Raw genomic sequence first — 26,795 nt, 5'->3', positions numbered from 1 at the left:
CAAATCATAACACTAAATGAGTTCTTCATAGTTGCCTGAATACCGGCAGGATGAAGCTCTTCGTCTATTTTATGTTTTACATATTTCCGCCGTCACTACCGAATACAATATCTTTGTTTCATCACTCCGTATAACTTGTGACCACTGATCATCTGTCCAATTAATGCTTTCCTTTTCCCATTATGATCATTTTATACGCTTTTGTAAATTGAGAAAAGAAATTTTTCGTTGAATTCTATCTCTCAGTGCGACATCTAATAATCTTCACCTGATTGTTCTTAAACTGACATAGATGACAGCATCATTCAATTAACTTTTGATGGCCGCTAATGGCCTTCTTCTATCTTGGAGACATAGTCTTTTTATTCTTCTGTCATTAACATATATAGTACATCTTTTTAAGCCATTTTTTTATTGAATTTGTCTCTTGATACCGTAAACAAAACTTTCGGACTCCAGATGTAGTCACTGAACCACCCAACTGCCTTGCAATTTCAGCATAGGAAAGACCACATTCATGTAACACAATAATCTTAGTTCTCTTTCTAGGTGTCCAATCTATACTTTTATTTGATGTCATTGTTCCTTGACTAAATATTAGAAATATTTACAAAAATTCCAAATGTATATTAAAATTTTAAAAAATTTCCAACTTGAAATTTGATTACATAAAAAAACACTCTTCCTCCTACAGAAAAAAAGCACAATAATGAATTGTTCCAACTTTAAATATGATGTCAGCTTCTGCTAGCAGTTAATAACATTTGATTGGTTCCCGGAACAAGAACAGTGATTTGTCTGGAAAGTTACAGGAACAAATTAAAAAACAAAAAACATAATGATTTTCAAAAGTGTCCACAATTTTGGTCACAGCTGTATATGATCGGTGAAGAACCTACATCAATCAAATGATGATTCCTACATAAATAATCATCTGCCCTTCAAAATTCTCCATCTTTCAGATAAAACTGAAAAATCATCATTTTATTATGCATACTTTATTGGAAAAAACATTTATAGTATCTTTCAATCTTGGATTCAGCTTAATTTCATTATCTCATATTTATTAAGCTATTAATTTCATTATCTCATAGGGAAGCATATGATCTATATACCTCTAACAACATTAATAGTTTTTATATTATTTATACATCCGAGAAACAAGAATTTTAAAACGTTAATTGTATTAAAAATACGAATGTTAATAAAATTCTAATTTTTCATCTAACACTTTTTAGGGTTTTTGCATTATCTTTAAGTTTTTTGACAAAAAAAGTGACGTTTCATTTTTATATAATGAAGCAAAAAATTATTTGTAATGAATGTTTCTACGTTTTTTATTCAAATTTAACTTCATTTATATTTCTCGAAACACTAAGTGTAGAATATCGAATATTTAATGACGTTTTAGCAGATCTGCAATTAACTGGATTAGGATAATGCAAAATGACTTAATTAGAAGTTTTATCTGTTTTTAAACATCTGTCTGAAGACAGTCATTATAAAAACCTTACAAAAATCTCTTAATGGACGTCATTCTTTAGATTAAATATCAATTTAATACCAAAGAATTTAAATTAAATTTCAACTTTTTTGTTAAAATCTCTTACAGTGCCAATTTGTTTTTGGAAGATGGGGTTTTCAGAAACATAAAAAAAGGATAAAAAACATAAAAAAAAGGCCTTTTCCTACGTCAAGAAAATTATTTATAATCGTTCAAGCTTTTTAATTTTTGAAATCTTTAAGTGTAAATAATATCTCCTAAAAATAGTTTTAGGTTATTGGCTCAAGAATTAATTGGAGTTAGAGCTTAAAATAACTCATTAGTTTAATTTAAAAGGTTTTGCTTTTTGAACACTTTTATATTATTCTTTTGTCCCATGAGTGCAATTATCCTATTTTGTTATTTTTTCTTAGATTGTTTGATGTGCTCTTTTTTTTACAAACTGTGCAATCGCGCGTAGTTTTCAAAATGATATTATATTATTATTTTATTGTTTTTTGAACATAACTGTCGGTTAATCGAATTAAATAAATTTGGCTCTTATAATTTCAGCAATAGCGCCGTATAGTAAAACATTCGAAAAAAATATTAATTTCTAGATTTCATCAAGTTTATAATTAAAGAAAATTAAATTGAAACGTAAAAAAATTTAAAATAACAACAAAAAGAATTTTAAAATAGTTATATTTATTTTTAAAAGGTACATTTTAAATACTAAAATATATATTCTTACTTAAAATGATTTTTTTTTGTAAAATGCGTTATAGTTTTTTTTTTTATAATTGATGTAAAATTATTTATGTTTTTTATAACCGAATCTGCATTAAATGCATCTTTTTCCTTGCTCTAAATCCTTCATCATATTAACTAATATATTTAACTTTGCATTCTTAGAAAAATATAAAAATTCTTAGTACATCTATCAGTATAAAAAAATCCACGAATAATCATTTCGACTAATTAAAATGTCCCTATTTCATGGAAAACAACCCAATTGTTTCCGAATATTTCATAGAAAAGTTTAAAGGTCAATATCAAATTTTCTCATCTAAATTCTATAATTTCACTTGATAATGAAGTATAAAAATAATTTTGAGTTACCCAATAAAACACTTTTACTATTTTGAACTTTATTAGTGTTTTTAATATACTAAATAATTGCCTTTACCTTGCATTTATATATGTACAAATCAGCATTTTAAATTTAAAACAATTATCGTTTTCACCCTTATGGAAATCAGTCTACATGATTCGGGAAATAGAAATTTAACTTTGGTAGCTGAGAATATTATAATGCATGATATTCATATAAATACATTAAATTTTCGACACAATACACGTTCTGCATACATAAATTGATATAGGTGCCTGAAAGAAAGGGTATAAGAATTTTTCTATTTCTGTGTACATACACACTTGTGTAATGAGTACTTGAAACTTCGAAAATCGTTCAAAATATCGAATATTTTGTTATTGCTTCAAAATGTTCTCTGATTCTTTAGCTTTCAAACGATACCAATATGTTGTCAATATTCGGAATATTTCTCGAGTTATAATTATTTTTCTTGAGGTACTTTCACTAAAAACTCTAGTTTCGGTTTCTTTTAAAACTCATTTTATGAAGAATGATATTTTCCCACTATGTTGCTTCATTCAAACAATCATAACTCAACAAGAAGTTAACCAAATACGATTATTTTTACATCAAAATAATCAGTATGAATCAGTGAATGTTTTTGTGTTTCAATCAAGGTTATATTCATAGAAATATATTTTTTATAGCTATTTAAAAGTTAAAATTACAGAAAAAATCTCGCTTTTTCTATTCATTGTGGATGAAAAAATTGTTTAAAAAAACTATATATTTTTATAACTTGATTGAGGCAGACAACATGAAGACTAATATTAGGCATAATTTCCAACTAAAATTGTGTGTCTGTACAAATTAGAACTTAAGATATCATGTTTCAAAAAACATGCTAATTAGCCAATTAAATATTAATTAATTAATTAATAATTAAGGTAATAGGGTTTTTTTCTCACTGAAATGATTTTAAACATATATTAATGACCTACTGTAAAAAAACTGGATTTTTAAAGTTGAAATTTAAAAAAAAAATCTTCTAGTGTGTACGTACACCTTAAACTATTTTTACTTGTTCGTTTATGAAGTGTAGTGTAATAAAAAAAAATCGAAAACGAGATTTTGACGGTTTAAACCTTCTTTTAGTTCTCAAAACACATTTTTGGAAAATGTCCGTCTGTCTGGCTGTGATAAAGGTAATTCAAAAACGCTTTAACTAGACGGGAGAAATTTAGTATACGAACTGGAAACTAAATTTGTAGATTTTTTTCAGATTTTGATCAAAATCCGTTGAGATGAAGTACGTCTGTCAGGATGTTCGAATACAGGTTAACGCACTAACTACAAAACAAAGACAGCTAGATAGATAAAACTGTGTACCCTGATTTATATAGTGCAGAACCTATCAAATTTAAGAGCCAAGCATAAATAGGATTTGATCTTCAGTTGATTTATGCTTTCAGAAACATGTAAATGCTATAATTGAAAAATGTAATGAATTAAATCGATCTTAATGGCATGTGATTTTGTTACTTTATAGTTTTGTGTCAGATTTGTTTTAATCGAGTATAAAGAACGTGTCTGAAACCCAAATTCGAAGTTGGGATATCCAGCTACAGATTAATCGCTAAAAACCTCGCCAAGAACACACGAAAGATTTAGTAAAAATGCTAAATTCACGCCAAAAGTAAATATTTCGTAAGTATTGTATGCCAATACTTTGCAAGACATTCTCTGGGATAACAGCTTTCATAGAGAGTGTGCGCGAATGTTTGGTGAAGACACTCCTTCCAGTTGAATATTTCAACTGTTGATTATTCTTTAAGGAAAATGCAATTTTAGATCCCATATGATTTCTCAAATTTTATTTTCCACTTGTATCACCTAAATTATACAATCTTATGTTAAATATTTTCGTAGAATGCAAGCATAGATACTTGATCATTATCGGTTAAAAAACTCCTGCAGACAAAAGTAGATTCCATTTTGTCTAGGTATATTATATGTTTACCTGGTGTCATAGCAACAGAAGAAAAGTTGATTGCCAGAGTAACTGTGTGGTAAGGAAATAAAAACTGATTTTGTGATGTTTTTACTGCGAAGAGTGTTATTTGCTATCAAATATTATTGCAATCTAAATATCAAAACTTTTTAATTCAAAAGTTGATCAGAAAAATGAGGTAATTATTTTTCGAATATAAATATACTTTAGATCTTCGATAGGTAAGGAATTATAGAGAAATAAAAATTTCAATTTCAGATTTCTAGCTCCACATAATATATTCTTTCCCAGCAGCTCACTAGATGGCATGAACAAACTATTATATGCAGCACGCATATACGCATTTATTTATAATACATTATACACACGCACACATTTATTTATAATACATTAAATATCATAAATAAAATAAATATGTATATATCGTTTATCTTGATTTCGGCTGCTTTTATGCATCATGAATGAAATAATTTTTGCATCAAAAGAATTGCAGAAAAAAATGGTATTCTAGAACTATTATTATATTAATGTTAGGGGAAACTGAAAATTTTACAATGGAATTAAAGCATAATCAAATCATTTTTTTTTATTGTCAGACTTTAACTTTAGCAAAAGTCCGTGTGCGTAAGATTTGATTAAGTAATGAAATTTAATTACATTTCATGATAAATATAAAATATGTAAATTTAAATTAAATACGTTTTATATTTAAATTAATATATAATAAAAATATATTTATATTAAGAGTAATTTTAATAAATTAAAATAAATACATATTGGTTCAAATTAATTAAAAACATTATGAAAACTAGAGAACAAATTATACAGCAAGGAAATTGGTGTCATTAAACAACTTTTAAAAATTTTATTTAAAGAAAGTGTGCAGATGATTTATACCTTTGGAAAGAGGCTAAAAATGAGGAATAAAGTCTAAATTGCTACTAGTTTTTCATTAATTAAAAATGTTTTAGAAATTTTGTGTAAACCAACTGCTTTTATTGAAGAAGAAACTATGTGCAAAGCTTATTAATCAACGATCATATAACACGTTGCCTTTCACGACTTACGAGTTTTTTTATCACATAATTTCTGAAAATATGTCATCAAAAAATATTAATTTAAAATATGAAAAACCATCCCAACATCATTATTATTATTTATTCTGCATTGCAACATTTCTTAAGCTTTTGACTATTTAAAAAAAAGCATGATGGTTGTAACATGGATGTAATAATGTACAGTGGTGGCCAAAAGTGTGGACATTTTTTGAAAGTTTCATGTTTTTCAACTTTGCGTGCTTGTAGATTATGTTAATTTTCACTTAAATACAAATGTTTATATATCAAATTGAAGGTAATATAATGTAGAATTTAATAACAAAAACAGTATTACAATATCTGTATTTTAAAAAAAGTTATGCTTATTTTAGTAAGATCTGTCTTAGATTTGCATTTTTTAAAGTGATACTTACACAATCAATACTTTGTAGGATAACCCTTATTTTTTAAGACAGCTTCACAGCGTCTTTTCATCGAGTGAACGTGAGTTTGGAGTTCATCTTTCGTAATCACATGGTGCCCAGAATCAATTACAGATTCAATAAGTTGTCTTTTATTGGATGGACGTTTTTTTCATACAAGAATTTTCAAACGTCGCCATAAATTTTCAATTGGATTGAGATCAGGGATGTTTCCTGGCCATGGTAATACATCTATGCCTTTATTTTGAAACCATGCTTTGCATACTTTTGCTGTGTAGCATGGAGCTGAATCCTGCTGAAAAATAAATGGTGCTTTGTTGGGGAAGAAATTCCTGATGGAAGGTATCAGTTTTGGTTCCAGGACAGTTTCGATGTATTTTTTGGCATTCAGGATGCCATCAATCACTTGAATTCGGCCCACACCATCTGCAGACATACCCAAATCATGGCATTTGTTGTTGTTTTTATAGTTGCTTCAATGCAATCAGTATGAAGCGCTTCACCTACTCTACGTCTCACGTATTTTCTACCATCACTACCAAAGAGTGATATTTTAGTCTCATCGCTCCAGATTACTTACTTCCATTGATTTTCTGACCATTTAATGTGTTCTTTTGCCCACTTAACACGTTTTTCGCGTTGCTTTTGATTTAAATATGGTTTTTCTCTTGGAATTCTAGCTTGTAATCCAAATCCTGATAACCTTCTTCTTATTGTTCTTGAACTTACTGCAATACCCGCTGCATTCATTTAACATCTAATGGCATCTGATGAAATTTTTCTATCTTGAAGGCATAGCTGTTTAATTTTTCTATCGGCAGTAGCACTTGTTCATTTTTTTCGGCCTGATTTGGCCTTATTTTCCATTGATTTCCCTTTTCATAACGTTAACAGAACTTTCGTACACCAGAACAAGTCACTGAACCACCAACTTGTCTTGGAATTTCAGCATAAGAGAGCCCATTTTCTCTCAATATGAGAATTCGGCTTCCTTTTGTAGATGTCCAATCAGTTCTTCTTGTTGGTGACATGGTTTAAAATTAGTTTAATTAAAAAAAGGACTTTAAATATTCAAAAACAGCAATATTATATTTAATTGTACTAGTATGCATCATTCCGCAAAATATTTCCACAACAATAACTCTTTTACCATCCAAATAACCTAAATTATAGTTACATACATTTGATTGGTCCTCAGAATAGTGTTTGTGATCGGCTAGTACGCTTTTATTACAAAACACGTCATTATTCAAAACGATTTGTGTTTGTTTGTTCTACTAAAATGAGCGTAACTGTTTTTGTAATACAGATATTGTAATACCATTTTTGTTATTGAATTCTACATTAAATTACCTTCAATTTGATATATACACATTTGTATGTAAAAGAAAATTAATATATTCTACAAGCACGCAAAGTTGAAAAACATGAAACTTTCAAAAAATGTCCACACTTTTGGCCACCACTGTAGACTTAAAAATAAGAATACATTAGTACAGGGAGAGAATTAAAAATGGTGTGGGGGAGGGGAAAAAGAATATGACATTTTAAAGTTATCTCAAAATATATCTTCTATATCTACTTTAGAACATGATAGAATTGCCATGTTAAAAATGTAATTTGTTAAGCATATTATATTGACTGGTTAGGCACTATTTTGAAGATACATTATTTTAGACTCATTTTGGGACAGACCTCATTTACCTGAAATATCGTGAGATAGCTAGAGCGATATCTGGGTATATCTTCTTTTTCAAAATTATTATACTAACAAATAAAGGTAGTTTCCCCTAATTAATTTCATGCATATCAGATTCACTCCCTTGGTTCATTTTTGAATGATACCTGGATATGAAGCAGCAAATTTTTGTTTTTGAAGTAGAAACTCGTCATATGTAGAAACTATTGATTGGTAGTAGTTTTGACTAACTCACATTGGCAGTTTAAGCATGGAAGATAAATGTTTTAAAAAGATCCGCAAAATAAAAAGTGTTCAATTGCCTGACGTTCTAAGTGAAAAGGAAGCTCATTAGAGATAAAATTTTATCAGTTCAATTTTTTAAAAAATTAACAAGTGCTTTAAATTATTTGTAATTCATATTTAGTAAAAATGAATTTATCCTTTCTAGGTAAATATTTCCGTTAAAAACTCATAAAAATATTTTAATTCATAAATAAAATTTTACAAGGTATATTTACATAATCAAAAAGTTAATTTTTTAAAGAAAATGGTGATATATTATTCTAGAAATAATTTCCATTTTATATTCAAATTCTTGCCATTTACAATTTCATGAAGTTTTAGAGGAACTTTAGGCAATTTTATTATTCTTCGTTAATTTGCATTTATAACTTGCAGAAATTCTGCTTTCTGACTCGCTAGCAGATACTCATATATTTTAAGTTAATTATTAATTAATTACTTTTAAAAAATATTCCATGTTAAAAATTTAATAAAAATTAAAAGAAAAAATAATAAAATCTGAGTGCTATTCGAAAGTAGCAAAACATATTTATTGTCTCAAAGTGAACATTTATTTATATTTTAACTGTTGCTTTGTATAGTTTGTGAAATTTTAATATTTTTAAAATATATAAAAGGGGAAAACTTAGTGTATGCATTACAAATTTCTGGGTACAACACGGAATATAAAATTGTTTTCGAATTCACGCATTGTAGATAAATTTTTTCGAACTTAAAAGACCATAACACAATATTATACACTAGTAATCATCTCTTAGAATGTATTCTGCATGTATTAACCTCATGGTTCCATAGTTTTAAGGAGCTTTCCATATGCGATTATGTCCATAGTCTCGGTCGCTGATTATTCCGCCGAAATTCATAAATTTATAATCTCTAGTCTACATTATATATAACTCAGCGTTGTGTAATAATGAGGCTAAACTATTCGCATATTTACAAGATGGCTTTTAAAAGCAAGAGATTACCATAATAGCCGAATCTCAAAAGTAGCTGTACTTGAAGTGTGATTATTGAAGATAGAATTTTAATGTACTTCTGATCAAACCTTAAGGGTTAAAAGTTGCATAATTTTGAGAAAGTATTTACTAATAGTGAATAATTATTGATCAAACACTCGCTGAATGTATAAAATAATGCATTGTTGAGTAAATGGTACACATTTAACAATATATTTTGCTACTGTTAATGAGTATTTAAATATGCCTATCGGTTTATTTAATTTTAAGTTAAAAAATTGTTTGTTATAAAAAATAAAGATAGATTTATTCAAAACAATTCTCTAACCAAGTGGCACTTCAAATATGAGGATGAAAATCTACCAGTATAGTGGTTGGTTCTCGACACCTTAAGAGGCAAAGAAATGGCATGAGATTGGTCATTCCCTATCAATGACGGTACATGCCTCCCACGAAGGGGCTGTAACATGGTCAGTAATGAACCTATGGAATGAACCTTAGTTTCCGCCAATGTTGTCCGGTCATTCAAATTTCTTCGTGTGCCTTAGTGGAGGATCGGAATAAACAATGTATGATTATTGAAAATATTTCCTTTCAGGAATTACAATCGTCTTCCATATTTTGGGTAGCAAATGAATTCCGTGAAGAAAAAAAGACTCTTTTTATTCAGTTGCAATCCAGTTATGAAGCGAATTTCCGATGACTGAATGGGAATCGGGCATCCTTACTGAAAGAGAATTTTTATGGAACGAAATAAACAGTTATCTGAAATAGCAACATCTGGTGGATATGGAAAATGGGACACCTCATGCCAGTGAAGGGATTTTAAATTATCTTTCATTGTTCTTACTACATATCGGAATGTCATGACAAGGTGGTTGCAAAACAACCTTGTCAAGCTTTTGCCACACTATGAATGTTTCTTCTTAAATGTTTTTGGCGATTGACGATTTCATCAAACAATGCTTCCAAATCTGCATTTTGGATTTTTTTATGGTTTATCATGTTTTATGACGTGTATATTGGAATCACCATTTTTAAATCTCCAAAATCATTCTTCACAAATTATGTTGTACTCTTTGAAATTGAACATGTTTACTATAAATATCTAACAACAACCTTGGGTTCCAGTTGTAGAATAGCATAATAATATAGCATAAATCCCTGAAATGTTATTTGTTTGACACAAAATTTGAAGGTTTTCCGAGATCGATCTAAAACTAATTTTTTAATTTTATTCTGAAATCAGGCAAACTTTTCAAAGTATTTCCCCAATTTTGTTGCAGACAAGCAAGACTACTAACAACATCCATTAAAAATTGGCATAGTTAAATTTATATGCCCAATATTAAGACTTTGATATGAAACTCCAATCTTTCAGTCTAATAAAAATGTGACTTGGAATTCGCTTTCACGTCTTTATATGAACTATGATAAAAGTGCATAAATTCTTCAAGTAGTTATTTCGAAAAATATATTTTCGAATTTAGAAGTATAACTGTATCATTGTACAAAGAATTTTCACAAGGAAAGTTAATTCGTTTTAGCAAAACACAGTGGGGATTTTTTTTTTTACAAATTTTAATTTTATATTTTAATATAATTTAAGACAGCTGTAGGCTAAAAATATCTTCTTACCTTTGAAACTAGAAACTAGTAGGTTATAAATTTTATTCTACCAAACAAACATAGTGTATAACGCTTTGTTCGAAGGACCCCGAAGTTTTATCTTAGTGTTTTATGGAAATTCGGAAATAGGAGGTATTGTCTTTATTATCTGATCATAAATCAAAATCTGTAGGCTTTATTTAAAATTAGCTATACATCGAAGAAACAATTTGACCATCTTGCAAAACCATCCTAAGAGAAAGACATTGATAAAATATATCAGCGCTTTTGAAAAAAGCAATTTCAATTAAAAGAACAAGATAAAACAACTGCATTTGGGACGGAACAGTTTCCATTATCACCAGCATCTTCTCGCAAACAAGTTAAAATTTCAGAATCTCTATCGGTGAGGATATTTCAAAGCAAACTCATGGATCGATAAGGAAAAGTTGTGACGTTTCCTAGAACTCTGTTTTCCACTCGATTTTCACCTCTAAATTGCTGCAAGGGATTTCGCGAGAATCCTCCAATTTAATTTGTTTCGATCACGATCCAGTATTCTCTGCACTATTGTGGAGTAATGCAATCTTGCTTAGTTCTACATTATTTGTAAAGTGATTGCTGTGCTAACACGGAAAGACATGTTTATCTTCTTGTACACAAAGATAGTTTCATGGAATGTATGCTTCTCTCAGCAATGTTGTTATTCGTGTAATTAGTTTTTGGCTAAATGAATACTAGATAAATTTGTGATTTGGCTTTTTAAAATAGATAAGATATTTTTTTTTTCAAATTGATAAACTTTTCTTTCGGAGTAATTCATTTTCACGGAAAAATATCTACAATAAATTTTTGCATTTTCCAAAATTATTGGTGAACTTGATTTACAATATTAATGTTTCTAAATAATAAAATTTTTATGTTTTACCAAGAAGTGGATATTAGAATTAAAAAAATAATAAATATTAGGTCCTTTATTAGCTATAACTTTGATATGAATTTTGATTATCCAAATTTATAAATAAATATTCAAACATTATTGGTTATTTTTTGTGACAAAATTATTGAGTATTATTTAAAACATTTGTAAAATATCTATTTTACTATTTATTATTTCATTCTAATTAATTTTTAAAAGAGCTTAACGAAATGTTTTTTTCAAAAAGGAATACAAGCAATATCTGGAGAAAAGTACTACAAACAAACCTTTTTAATTATTTAAATTTGAGTAATTTCAAAGAATTCCATGGTATATTTTATGCAAAAGAAAATATTCCTTAAATTCTAATAGGCAAACCTGGAAAATAATTCTGAGCACCACATTAGTCCACAAAATTAACACCACATGTTAGACACTTTGCATAAAATAGTAATAATAATATAATGCCAATTGTTTTCAATAATTTCAAATGAATTTGTTTAATCAAATAATTTAGAGAAAAATCCCGTTAGCTATACACTTTAACATGAATTAAACAATTTATATTTTTAACAATACAGACTTTTGTAGCCAGACAACGAATGAGCATCTGAACTGTCCACATGCTTTTAAAATGCCACATATTCGATTCTCGCTTCTATTTTCAAATAAAAGACATTATTTAAAAATATAATTATTTATTATTATTTTAATTTTTTTTCACATTTGGAATTATATACATAAGTGATATATTGGAGCAATGAAAGTGTCCACATTTCATGTTAAAGTTTCATTTAAAGTCTTATACTGCTATTTCATTTAAAGTGTTTTTTTAATTATGCGTTATTTGTTTGGACTTATCTAGTATAATTTACCAGTCAATTTAAATCGATTTAACATTCTTTTTTAATTATTTTATTCATTTTTTTAAAAAAAATGATAAGAAAACCTAGAAGGAAAAACAATTCTTTTATTAAATCTGAAATAATATGAAATGTATTGTAACAAAATTCGTAACATTTAACATTAGTAAAAGAATCCTCTGAGCCGTATCTGAGTGAAGAGATAAAAATTTTTGTATGTTCATTAACAAGTTTAATTAAGACTTCTTTGTGAATACAGAATCATTTTCAAATAGTATCTTAAACTGTAAATAAATATTATGTAAATAAATAGTAAATAGTATCTTAATATTATTAGTCAATATTTAAAATGCATTTTTGTGTTACCTCTTTCTGGTGGTGAGAAAAGGAAATAAAAGAACCATCAACAGTTTGAAAATTAATCAATTTTATGTACGTTCTAAGCGCTCAAAATTCTTATAGTCCAGTCGTATTGCACTTAGATATAAAAAAATGTATAACAACAATTTTAATGATTTAAGTTGTTGAGTTAGCGTCCCATAAGATGCCCAGAAATTTGTACTTGCGCACGTTGCCGGATAATGGAAGGAAAGGGATGGAAATTGAAAACAGGTTTATCTCGTTTAAAGAAAAAATTATATATCTGACAGAAAAAGGTTAAACTAAAATGTGGGTTTTGAAAAAACTTTCAAAATAAGCTATCGGATTTTTGATACTTAATTGAATTAGGATTAAATTTTTAAAAAAAGGGTAAAAATTTGGAAAAATATTTTTTATTTTTAAAGGAAATTTGATCATAATTTTTGGAACTCCGCATAAGAACGTGTGGATCGCAGAAGGAAGTGACTGGTAAGGATTTCACATCGATATCTTGGTAATATTTTTGAAAAGTTTGACTTTAAAAAAAATCCCGATGGAAATGTCTGTAAGTATTTTTCTATCTCAGAAGTAGCTAATGAGAAGAAAAATATTCTAAAAGAGAAATTCTATAATTTCAAATAGCCTCATAAAGTTCGAATTTCAAAAAAAAAAAAAAAAAAAAAAGTGAAAATTAAATTTTGCAAAACGTTAAGTGTTAATGTATAGCGACTGATTCTTGAAAACATTAAATTGCAGTTTTTATTAATGTAACAATCATCAGAAATCAAGACAATGTATTACATTCAGACTTATTTCTTACAGAGTTTTTGAAAGCCCAATAAAATTGCCGTTTGACTGACGCAGTATAACCAAATATGGTTCTTGTGCCGTAAAACAACAAGCAAACAAACAAACCCAATAAAATTGTTGTTGTAAATTGTTTCTACATTTTGATACTTTTCATGACAATTCAATTGCATTATTAAGCAGAATCCGAATAAAGATTTTGTGAGGACTCATACAGAATTCTTAATATGTTGTTTCAAATATGAATTAAAAATTAAATCGAATCTCTCGTCCCAAAGATAAAAAAAATCACAAATATTAACAAACAAACTAAAAAAAAGAAATTATAAATACCAACAAAATTTAATTTATTTTAATTTTTCAGTAGCGCACGTACCAGTTGAATTTTTTTAAAGCTGAAATTATCCAGAGCCATCTATTGCTCGATTTAACTACCGAAATGATACCAAATGGTATAGAGACTACTGATAACATGGAAAATAGGATTCCATGTAATAAAAAAAAATGCGGATAGGATTATTTATGGAGCAGTGCAATTTAAAAGTGTTAAAAAAAGAGAAAAATAATAATGCATGCAAAACTATAGTGAAATGCATTCTCTGCACAACAATTTTTAAGATGATACCAAATATGTTCCGAGGGATATTGTACTTTCTATGATAAATTGTCTTTTAAGCTACTGAAGTTTGTGACTCCACATAAACTTCTAATTTCAAATAACCCTACAGTTAAAAATCACATGGTGATAAATTAGTAAAACGATGCGCTCATGCAACTATAAAACTGCGACTGATAACGCTTTTATGAGTCAAGTGATTACGTAATAACTCCTGGGCCTTAACATAATGTGTGGGGGTGTATCAATCTCCATAAAGATTGTCTGATTAAGACAATTGCTTTGCTGCAGTTTGGAATGAAAAAATTAGTCAGTATGTAGTGATAACTTAGTGTATTAACAAATACATGTTACTGGCTCTTTCGGAGTAACGTTCTGAAGAAAAAGTTCTAACGATGAATTCAATTGGGAAGCTACATAAAAGGATGATTTTTGATTAATGCAAAGCAACTTCTTGCACTGCATGGAATTGCTCAGAGACACAAATTCGGTTATTTTGTGTCTCTGACAAGCCCACTCAGATGAAAATGGATCTCATCTCCCCATAGAAATTCCTACGGGAAACATCATCAACCTCCCTTCTGAGAAGAAATGACATTGCAAGTATCAGTAGTTAATCATAATTACTGTGTATGAGATCCTGCAAGCAACTGAATTTGTAAGGGTAGTAAAGGAAAATTGGCCGAGGGAATTTCCTTACAGAGGATAAATTCCTTTCAAAATCTCGTGCTACACGCCGGGTGTTATCACTATCTGCAATCTCTGATCTGTCGATGATTGCAGCTGCAACATCAGTTATCACCTCTTTTGATGCAGGTTTACGACTTCTGCCTCCGCGAATTGTCAGTGATCCTATTTCTTCCAACTTCTTAATAATTTTTTTCAAAGCATTAACTGATAAAGGCATCCTTTAAATCGCTTCTATCGGGTTCGAAACTCACGGCGGGTTGTGAATGCATTGCACTAATTAAGGTAATACAGTATCACCAGTAATTCGCATTCTGGTAATGTGAATCGTATATTCAATTGAGCTGGGTCACTTCAGCTGTGGAAATTTTTCGGAACTGCCCACATTCTTTAAAGCTTAAAGAATGTGTATATACTACTTTTCATATAGTTCTGCATTACTAGTTCTATTATCGCATAAGAAAGCATAAATTTTTATATTTTTTGATATCTGTGTTTTATGCTAATTCTCTGGTAAGCTCCACAGCACCATAAATAACCCTATCTGTAATTTTTGGAACTAATTTTTTTTCACGGAATTTTACTTCCTATTCATCATGAGTCTCCATACCGAGTATATTAGTGAATGTTTAGCACCGGACTATTAGCAAATGTTTGGAATTCATAGCGTTAATAAAACTCCCAAATCTGCTACATTCAGGAGACATGTACGACTCTTGACGATTTTGCTATATCTATTTTTCCTTCTTGTTTTAAAGAAGTAATGGTTTTAAAAATAACGAGCTGTCATCAACAGTTACATTATTTATTCGACAAATTATACTTAGAAGTAAAAGCGCTACTTAGCTACTTAGAAGTAAAAGTCTACGAAAACATTCAAATGCTTTTATGAAAAAATACCTTGCGACTATAAAAAAGTACTATAGTCTCAAGTTATTTTTTCATATAGTACTTTTTTTACAAAGCGAGATAAAACCAAAAATGATGAAATGAAGAAAAAAAGTTTTGAAGAAATAAAAATTTGAAGAAATTAGTGATGTCAGTTGAAACACTTAATTACAACAAATTTTGTCAATTTCAGCAAATTATAATAGTTAAACTCTAAAAATTTATATTATAAAAAAGTAATTGTTTTAAAAATCATTTAGAAAATACGCATGACCTATCATATTAATATAAAAAGCACGACCATTGGAAGCTTTGAATTTTATGTCAGAACCCTACTAACACAAAATGATGACCCTAATCTATTTTAGAAGGGTTCTGACATAAAATTCAAAGCTTCCAACGGTCGTGCTGAACACAAAATGACTGCCCTAATCTATTTTATTAAAAGTGGACTCAACATCAAATGTCTCTCCAACATAGAGTTTCTAAAAACACAAAACCATTCGCGAATATCTAAAATGTCTTCCTACCCCAAATCCATGGAAACGAGCGACTAAATTAATAGGCACAAAAGAATTTTACAAAGTCTTCATTAAATTGGGCTCTCTTTTCAATTAAAGTTCCGCCCTTCGACATACTAAAAGAAGCTTCCGGGATGTGCCTTCTCAAGAGGATTTGGAGCATTCCTTTGTCGAGAGTTCGAAGAGTGAATTTCCTTTTATATGTTCGATCATTTTAATGAACTCTCTTCGACAAATTTCACACTTAGTTACATTCTTTTGTCTTTCTAGCATCAAAATCTTTGTAACTCGGTGTTTTGGGATTAAAGAAGTTATGTGACAGTAAATTATCTTGGATTTAATATAGAACTTTTAAACACAGGCTTCGAGAGTGACCATGCGGGACTTGATATGATTCAGTGAACTCTAAAAGTGTTATAATTAACAATGATAAGAATAATTTTGTTTAGTCTAGTATGGTACTTTTATAAAGATCTGTTCACTGCTAATCTAATTTTATTGTTTCTGATATATTCGAGATGAAAGAGTATATGATAAATTATCTTGAATTAAATGTAGAAGTTTTAAATATCAACTTCAGGTGTGATTACGTAAGGGCTTGATCTGACTTAGTGAGCGCTAAAAGTGTTAGAATTAGCAATTATAAAAATGACTTTGCTTATCCTGGTAGAATACTTTTATAAAATCTTGTTCACTGTTATTCTAATTTCAGTATTTCTGATATATTTTGCCATGTTATTATGAACATCAGTTTATAGAAAAATTGTTGAATTATCAATAGTAAATCAAATTTTAACATTTAATCCTATATGAAATCTCTGGAACTGAAATCGGATGGAATTTCAATAGCTTGAGTGGCCAATAGCAAAATAAAGAAAAATAATTAAAATCTATTTATTTAATATAATTGCAAAATTAAGAACCTATCTCTTGGCCACAACTACTGGTCCTGTCTTCCAAATTTAATTTTATATGATCATTAAATAGGTCATTGGTGGTCATTTGCTATCTCTTCCCAAGAAATAAAACATTATTTCACTGTCCATTTTCTAAGTGGGAAAAGACACAACAGAATTCCATAATAACGCTTTCACAAAATTTTATTTCTAATGACACTTCATGATTTTTATATACATCATCAGTGGTATAGCCTATTCCTCTCCTCCTTCCGTTTTTGAAAGATGTTGCAAAATAAAATCTTGACACAGCCTGGACATCTGAACCCTTTTGCCAATTTGTAAACATAGTCTAAATTTATTGTATAAATACAATTCAAAATAGCTCATTTTGTAAGATACAATTCAATGGATTTGGCCTACATTATTAAATTAATGCTATTATTATTGTATTTTGATGTGTTATTTTCTGCCATTATTCAATCAGTCAAAATGGCACTGTTCGCTAACGATATATAGGAGTAAATGTTTGGAAATCTCCTTGATATCGTGTCATTAGAATAATGGCTGAAATAAGCAGTCTTCCCATAGGAAATCTACTTGTAAACTAATGACAAAGAGCACTGCATATTTGGCGGTTTTCCAAATTTTGTTGCAATCCGTTCACTCGTGTATTCGCTCCATGTAATTTATTTCAAAGTAGCCAGCGTCCTGGCATAGGAGTAGCACGTCTTCCCAGTGATCTGGGCGTCCCGGGTTCGAGTCTCGGTTTGGGCATGGTTGTTCTTCCGTTGTTCTATCTGTGAGATGTGTGAATGTGCCCTCCTGTAAAAAGGGGTTGTGCAAGCGAATGAGTGATGCGTGAGTAGCAAAGTCGTACTCTTGGCCCTAGTTGGCGCTACTCTAAAAACAAGAGACGCTCCCCTACCGGCTTAAAATCGCTGTCTTAATAACAGCGGGCTTGCGCATGGCAAGTGCCATAAGAAACAACAAACAACAATTTCAAAGTATGTTATTCTTAGTATTATTTTTTTCAAGGTAAAGTTTGATATCTACCCATGAAGTCCATATATTTAAGTGGCTTTAGAAATTTCTTGAAGTAATGCAATTTTAAACAAAGGAATAATTGAAATTATTGAAATATTCTTTCAAAAAACAATCTTCTTAAAACTATTTATATCAAGTAATCTCTTATGGGTCAGGGTAGACTGGTTGGTAGGGCGTTGGATTCGTATCCCTTGGCTTGTGAGTTCGAACTCCGTCAGCCAAAGACTTCCCATGTATCTGGTGACTGGTGCACATATAAATCTGTCGTGGCCACAAAGTCACCCATGTCAAGACAATACCACTGGCTAAACTGGTTCAGAGGTAATCGCTCTCTGATTCAGGTCTAAATTACGATCTGTAGATGAGTGCATGAAATACACGAATGAAGTCCGCCCAGTAAAAAGGGGTTGTGACGCTTGAGTGGCTAAATCGTACTCTTGGCTCTACATGGCGCTACTAGAAAAAGAGACGCCCTCTCGGCTTAAATCGCTGATTTCGTCAGCGGACTTGTCTATGACTAGTACCATAAGAAAGAACACTAATTTTTTATCACTGTAATTACCTATATAATCTTATATATTGTAAAATGTATTTGTCTCAAAATGAGTCATAATGTTACCGATAAAGGAAAATATTCTTAATCCATGGAACTCAAACTTAAAAAAAAGTCTTTATGTAAAAATTTTGGGCTAAAGAATTTAAAATGCTGAACAAAAAAAAAATGATTTAATGCTTAAATTATATTTATTTCATTTATTATTTTGAAATAAAATTTATTCTACCAAATGAACACTTTTTTGCTGATTCATTAAAAGGCATATAGTGTTGAAAATATTATTCAATCAAATTTAAGGGTAGTAATTAAAAATAAATGTCGCTAAGTCATGACAAACATTTAATTTACTTTAAAAGAAGACAAAGAAGACTTAATGTAACACAATCTTTTTTGTGAACATTATTTTTTTAAAAGGAGAGTGTTGTTTTAATTAGGTCCCTTTGCTAATTTTGACTCTTTCTTATGCGAGCCACCTACAACAATACAAAAAGACATGAAAAAACGTTCATTAAGATGACACTTCTTAGACTAGTTAAGTTTAAGTTAATTAATGAAAGCGAAAATAAAGTATTTAATATATGCGAAAAAAAATTATGAATTACATTTTTCATTTAAGGAGCACAATGTCCCTCGTCTTCTTGTTTTTTTACACAATGAAAAAAAAATCACTCAGAAAATACTAAATAATTCATTGTTTTTATTCATCGCAGAAAATGTGCTTCCGCCCTTATCTCAAATTCTAATAAAAATGAATGAGTGCATAACTGTGGGTGCTCAGCAAATCGGACCGTTTAATATACAGCTGCCAAATTTGGCATGTATATATTTTGGAAGGTGGAAATATGCATCTCGAAGTAATTTTTTAAAATTTTTAATTCGAATTTTAATGAATTAAAAATTAAGCTGAAGTTAAGATTTTTTTGCACAATAATTTCTGAAAATAGTATCGCATAAAAATAAATTTTTCATTGTTTTAAAATTTAAAAGATTGCTTTTCAAATCGGTTTAATTTCTATAACCATGCAAATTTGTTTCCAAATATCGGCATTTTTTTATTATTTATTTATTTTTGCTTTGTTACCAACAATAGCACATTCTTACTCAGAAATACAACCCGTTTTCAATATGTTAGTAAATAATTAAAGTTTTTCATTTTTGAAAGCTATAAAAGAAGGTTTTTATTTAATATCTATGCAGAATAAAGCAGTAAAGTTGAAATACCACGAAATTTAGATGATAAATGAGCTGCAGAATCACCTTTTTTAGGGGGATTTGGTGCCAAAAAATGTAAGCAAATGTTGAAGGAAGAATATATTGAATTTTCTGTTTACAATTATCTTTGGATTTCTGTTTGAATTTTCTGAAAATTTCAAAGAGATCCGATAAATATTTTGCAGGATACAAAGTCGTTTTGATAAGCACGTTATCAAGGATCAAGCCATTATCCAATATTTTATTACATGATTTTGCAGGTAAGCCATCACTTTTTTTTGCTTTGTTGTGATGTAAAGTACCTTTCTGAAAATATTATTGGTTACTAATTATTTATTTGTAATTTTGATAATTTCAGCAGACTTTCTATGTTAATTTCTACTCATCAAGTTTGGAGCTTTTTTGAAAAGAAGCCTTTTCAAAATTAGAACATAAATTATTTCTTATTTTAATTCTGATAGATTTGGAATGCCACTTATTAACAGAACTGTGCATTATTTTAATGAAAAGATATGTGAATTCACAATTTAAATTTCTGAAATAATTCAGTTTAAAAAAAAAAAACGATTCCGAATTTGACTGCGAAATTTTGAAATCGACATGAATGACTAAGTGCATGTTTATGAGAACATTATAAATTCAATAAGCCAAAACTTATAACTGCTTTTTACAATATAGATTTTTTTTCACATGAAAAATTGTGATTAAGAATTTGTATAGATGTATTAAAATTCTTATTCAACTCTCTTTTCCTAGAAAATTTGCTTATTTCAAATAGTTTTTATCAATTTATATTTTATTTATATAGATTATAATTATTATCAGGCATTAATAAGCATTTGAGGAAGAAAAATAAAAATGACCTCCTAATAATCTTCTAAATAAATTGATTATTAAAAAATTTAAATAAATGTATAATTTTTTTTTAAGTTTTCAGTTATTTTTTCTAAGTATTGCTAAGTTAAACCATAGGAATTATTAGCAGTGGAAACAAACAAACAAAAAACAATAACAAAAAAAAAATGGTTAATAAAATTATTACTTTTTTAATTAAAAATGCTTTTAATTATTCAGCAAAACACTTTTTTAATATAAGCTGGTTTAAATGCAACATTTCCGTGTTTGAATTTTTGAACGAGTTCTTTTCAGTTTGCTTTATCCGAAATCTTGCCTGCTATAAAATGCTAAAAAGTGAAACATATTTTATTCAAACTTGTTGAAACATTTTCTTTATATTCATAAATATCAATTTAATGCAATTAAAAATCGGGTGTTAAAAATCTTAAGTAGAAAAAATTCTGAAATAGTAAAAATGAAAAAAAAAAAAAAAAAAAAAAAAAAATCGGATATTTAAAAAAAAAAAAAAAAAAACATTTTTTGGAATAAAAACTTACTTCTTCAAAATTAATTCATATATGACAAATCGTATGCCTAGTTGTACAAAGTCCATAAAGAGGAGTTAAAAAATGTTAACAGAAAACATTTTTGAAAACTGGTATTATCAAATTTTTTTAAAAAAGAATTAAGTTTCAAATTTCTGAACAGGAAAAATATCTTAAAAATCTTAACTTTGAATAGCTTACATTCATTCACGTAAAATAAAACATTTTTTGAAACAGGGAGGAAAAAATTGAATACCGAGTCCTCTTAATAGCACTGTGATGTCATGGAACTGACCTCTAACAGACATTTTATGTATACAATAAAGAAAACCTATGTAGGGCATTTAAAATGGTCCGACTTAATTGTTATTTGATATTTTGACGTAATTAAAACATGAGGTTGCGTGTAAACAATTTAACTGGAAGTGAAATATAAGTAATATTCCCGGCTTACCAAAGGCGACTAGTCAAATTGTTAAAACTTCTACCAAATGTCAGAAAAAAACCATTTTAAATAAATGTTCCCACAATCCTTCAGTTAATAAAGAATGCGAACTATTACTAATAACAGTAATAAATAAATAAATACAAATTCAGATTTAATTCTTGTTTTTGAACCAATACCTTTGGTGACTACGTAAGGTCTCTATATCTCTTACAGATAAAAATTATACACTTATTTAAACTATATATAATGTAATTATTTACTTCATTAAAGCATTTGCTCAGTTGAAAATTCATACCTAACTCTCTAATGGTTTAGAAATTAAGCAATGGGTCACTTTTACGATGCAAAACCTGCATGTACAACACATATTATAAATGCATATTGCACTTTAATGATAAATACATATGCGTGTTATTTTCTGTTACAGAAATGTTATTTTAAAATAACAAAACGTATTACTTTATGGCCCCCATTTTTAATGACTTTTTCACTTTCAGAAATATATCAGCAATATTATCGGCTCTTAGTTTCCGGATCGTCTCCTACAAATTTTATATTAAGACAGAAATTAAATCATTTTCAAAAATTGCAAAATTGCCGGAGAAGAAAACATAAACTATAATTCTCTTTCTAAGGATGTTTAGTTAGAAATTGTTAGATTAAATTATTGAAATTTGTTTCATTTATTTAATATGGTTGCATCCAACCATTCATTTCATGCATTTTGTTAATTGTATTGTTCAAACAAACCTGCCATTAATCACTTGTCGAGAATATTTAATCGTTTTTTTTTCAAATAAAATCAAATACTTATAATTTATTAGAGAAAATTTTAATTGGTTAGATAAATTCATAATAACTTATTATAGACTTATATGTAACCCGAATTACCTCATAATTGCAAAATGCAATTTAGCAGACGATTCCTTATTCTCTTCGTCATTTTTTCCTATTTTTATGATCTTAAAGCAAAATCCACCTTTTTTTTATTACAAGTGGAAACATTTTTATTTCATTCGAAATATGTTCCTTAAAATTCTTAATATTTTTTATGGTATCTGGATCATTTAAAATAATTGTATATAATGTTTTAAACTACTTCTAACCGATTTCACTAATACTTTTCGGTTTAATGCTTCAGCTTAATTTTAATTTTAAAAATCTGTAATATATCCCGAATATTCTAGACAAAAATAGAAGACATTTCTCTTCTTCTATAAAAGGTCTTTTTCATTCCATGTGTCTGAAATCCTTCCATTGTTATTCAGAATTCTTTATCCCCACTGAAAGCTTACAATGATCTGTATAAGTCGTATTTCATCTGTTAGAACTAATTACATAAACCTTCAAAAGCAGATCACGTGACGTCCAATTTCCTGGCAGGTTGAATGCCCGATTCGCTTCAGTGTATTTGTCTTACACTGAATGGCAGCTGCTTTGACGATAACTTATAAATAGGTGACATAAATCAAATACATTTCATGCTGTGCGGTTACCTAAGATAGGCAATTATATAAATCGAATGGTATGTAGTGAAGAATGATAGGAAATGAATTTATGGTTGTTGTATGTATTGAATTTCAACAATGAGTGCATTTCACTATATATTAAATGGAAATTTGAAACGAATTTCTTTTTTTACACCTTTTTATTTCACTGATTTGTTTCAAATTTGTAAAAATTGAATTTTATAAACGAGTTTTCACTCACTTTCGCATATGCTGGAGTTCAGAATTTTGTACTTCGTAATATTCTTGATGAGAATGCATTGTTCACTAATTCACTTATATGTTACTTACATATTACATTGTTTTCAAAGTTGGATTTAGTTATTAGTATTTTTAATCAAAAGGCGCCATCTACAAGGAAAGTAAAAAAAAATATTATAAACTCCGTAATATTCATAATATTAAATTGAGAGTGGAAAGTAGAAAATAATAAAAACATAATGTCTATTAAAGTATGTTGTTATTTGTGTATTGTAAATAAGTACAATATAAAAATATAAAACTATGAAGACCTCCAAAGAGGTAATCAAATTGTTTAGTTTGAATTTTAATCTAAACTGATTAGAGAACTATCGCTCAGGCAACATTTTACAAAATTATATTAAATTTGTTTTATCTGTAGAATTAGAGTGATTTGAAAAAGAGAGGCCTTCTTTTGTGGAATATATCTTTTGTTTTCCTAAACTGCTGGTAGAGAAGTATTAGCCAGCGATTAAATTTATTCCCTGCTTTACTGTCTAGATAAAGGGTTTTTTGATATTGTCTTTTATGGATTCATTTCTGAAATCTCAGGTGTTGGTGATCTTAATGAAACAAAGATACATAATTATTATTTTAATACTACTTTCAGAATAACCAGGATTGTTTTTGTTGAATCAGATATTCATCACATTGTAGCCGCATACATTAAGGTATTTCTGAAGATCTGATTGAAGCTAAGCATTTTGTCAGACAGTGAATGTATAGTTCCACTATAGGAAGATGCATATTAATTCGATCTAAGATCGCAACTTCATTAATTAACACAGAAGATTCTTCAAGAACTGTAAGGTACAGGGGGACTCTATTCTTTGAGCAACAAAACTTTTTATGTGATTTTATTATTATTTATTTATGAGCAAGCTAGACATTGAAATTCGAGAGGAATCAATGTTGTTTAAATGCAAGGCGAATTCGGTATATATTTTTAATAAACTATTTACTTATAATGCTAAAAAAATCCAGAAGATGCAACTCAAATTCAGAATTTTTCTACAAGTCAATTACTTAAAAATAAAATTCAGGACAATCGGAATATTTAATTCAAATTTGAAACAACTCCAGAATATGTTGCCACATGAAACCAACAGCATAAATTCGTAACTATTCCGAGCGAATTTTTCATTTCAAAATAATAAAAGCTATTTCAGTATCGTAGTTTCACAAATATATCAAACATAAATATTTAAAGACATTTATAATGTTGAGCACTTACATCTGAAATCATTACATCTTCCTCAGAAGGTATGGACTCTATATAAGTAAGTTGTGAAGAATGGGAAATGTATATTTCCGAAGTTATTCGGATGCTGTACTAGATTTACTTTACACGTTATGTGGACGTTCTTATTCTATGTTCTATACATGAGCCAGCTACTCGAAATAAATAAATAGAAGTTCTGCAAATATTTCATAGAAAATTGAGTTACAATGACGCTGAAAAGAAACAAGCTATTTTAAGAATTTCTCATTTGAATAAGTTGATTTAGGTTATGCTAAATATCAGGATTACTTCTAAGAACACTTTTAGTACCTTTAAGAATTATATTATTAATAATGATAACTGAGTAAATTTTATGTATTTCCCAAAGTAATTCATTTTTATAATATTTTTGCGAAGAATTCTTAAAAAAGTAGATTTTTGCATAAAAAAATAAAATAAAATATTTACCTAGAAGGATTATAAAAATGAAAAAATATTAAATGTTTACTAAATCTTCAAATGCTCTATAAAAAGGCATATACTAAATGCATATTCAGTTTAACAGAATTATTGCAATCGTTTCAATGAAATTTGTTTTCTAAACATGAAAACTTGCGTGTAGGCTAAAGATCCTACTGAAGCTATTTTATTCCACGGTCTTGAAATGAATATGGGATTAATATTAAAGAATTCTGTAAGCAGAATAAGTTATTCAGAAAAATCCTCTGTGACTCAGAAAACTTATTATATTTGGAAGTTAAAGTATTTCTTATGGTATTTTAATAGGAACTTAATTTTTAAAAAACCTGTCACGAATTGAATCTGCAGTAAAACTTTGTTAAACATTTTTGATCGAAGTTACCAAAAATTTTTGATGACATAAGCGTAGTGGAAATATTTGAAAGGAAAAAGCATTGAAATATTTTATCTGTTAAAAAAATAGATATATAATAAATAAATAATTTAAAAAAAATACTATCACAAATTGAATCTGCAGTAAAACCTTGTTAAACATTTTTGATCAAACTGACCAAACATTTTTGATGACATAAGCGGAGTGGAAATATTTGAAAGGAAAACGCATTGAAATATTTTCATGAATTTTTCTAGGATTTGGTGAAACAAAAAAAAAAAAAAAAAAAAAAAAAAATCAAAAATCAATACATGCAAATGAATAAGTGAAAAATAAACGCTTTGTATAGTTACCAGATTTTCTTTTCTTTTAATTTCTTTGGCACATTAAAATAATCCAACACAGTTGATTGATGAAAGTGCCCATTACTGGAAATATCTTCTTTTCTAATATACTTAAAGCCTTACGTTATTGTCTGCTGTGCCTTGAATGGATGTTAAATAGTGTTGAACTTTCTCCAGGGCTTCGATTGTTCTTGTCTTATTGGGTGATTGTTTCTGTCAATCCATTTTTGCCTTTATCCTTATTCTCAGCATCGCTATCCTCACTTGAACTCTTTTGTTTTCTTCCAAATATTCAGATGTTAAAGCTTTTACAGTCAGTTCTAAGAAGATTACGATGTCGTTATAAATGTTGATGAAAGCATTAAAGTAGTTGACTCTGCATCCTTCTTAATTTGAGATTTGCATCCAATGGTTCAGACATGTATTCACTGAGGATCCCTTCTGATTCTGAGTTTGCTATGAATCCTGCATGTCAAAAACAATTCGAAATAGTTTCTGATGAAATCGGACTCCAAAGTTTGTGCGCATAGTTAGTTAATCGCATCCAAAACTGAAACTTTTAGCTTTCGCTCTTATCCAATACTTTTATCAGATTCTTTACAAGTACTTTTTTCCCTAATTTACTTTAAAGTCACGAATTATAGCTTGATCTAAAGATTTAAGATAGCATAGATAATTTCTATGAATATTATTTAGGAGAAAGTGGATTCTGTTTGTATTTTCTTGAAGAGAAAATAAGGAAGAATTGTGCTGTCAGTTCAGCATTGATCATTTTAATCTTAAATACACACTAGTCTAATCAAAT

The sequence above is a fragment of the Argiope bruennichi genome, chromosome 9 (assembly GCF_947563725.1).
Source record: "Argiope bruennichi chromosome 9, qqArgBrue1.1, whole genome shotgun sequence".
Classification (NCBI taxonomy): Eukaryota; Metazoa; Arthropoda; class Arachnida; order Araneae; family Araneidae; genus Argiope; species Argiope bruennichi.
This window is presented reverse-complemented; position numbering follows the sequence as displayed.